Here is an 854-nt window from a genome sequence, read left to right on the forward strand (position 1 = left end):
CACACACACACACACACACACACACACCATTTCCCTATTTTCTTATGATGGATTACAGTTCTTATTAAATTACTTTAAAAATATATTATATTTAAAAAAAATGAAGCTGTTAAACGTTGATGTTGAATTGTGATTAAAAAATAAGAAAGAAAGACCGGTTTTCAGTATAATTTTGTGGGCAATCTCATTTTATTGTGACAAAATAGTTCCTTTGTAGCCTACCAATAGGTATTATTAAAAGTAATTAAATAACAATCAACTTGCAGTTATTTTCTAAATTATTAATGTTGGAAACAAAAGGGTTCATGAATATGCTAGGAAGACCAGTAGTGAAAAAGGCTTTTTTTAATTTTTTTTTTTTATTATCAAAGTGCTACAAATTGCATGATATTTCTACTGAAAACTTTGGCATTAAGTGTTGGCTTCAGTCCTGTCTGTCTGTTAGCAAAATATTTCATGTACTGCTGAACAGATTAGAGTAAAACTCAGTATGCATCAGCTGTGCATCTACTACTGATCATTCCAATTTAAAATGGCCGCCATAGGTAATCAACCATAGGAAACACAGAAATAGCCATAACTCAGTCACCTTTACAGATACTGAGCTAAATTTGGTGTGGTAGTAGCTGAGAGTCATCCTCAGCATAATCTTCGGCGCTAACACATCTCGCGAGATGTCACAATATCGCACGGGATCTCCTTCCCATCTTAGCCTAAAACAATTTCTTCGCTAGCTTGATCTGCGGCCGGTGATGTGCAATTTCCCAAGTGGATGCCAGGTCTTTAATTTTTAGGTGAACTTCGCTTTCAGAGGAACAAATAACAGGACCAGCAGTTTTAAAACAACAACGCCC

Source organism: Kryptolebias marmoratus, linkage group LG22 (genome assembly GCF_001649575.2).
Source record: "Kryptolebias marmoratus isolate JLee-2015 linkage group LG22, ASM164957v2, whole genome shotgun sequence".
In the NCBI taxonomy this organism is placed as follows: domain Eukaryota; kingdom Metazoa; phylum Chordata; class Actinopteri; order Cyprinodontiformes; family Rivulidae; genus Kryptolebias; species Kryptolebias marmoratus.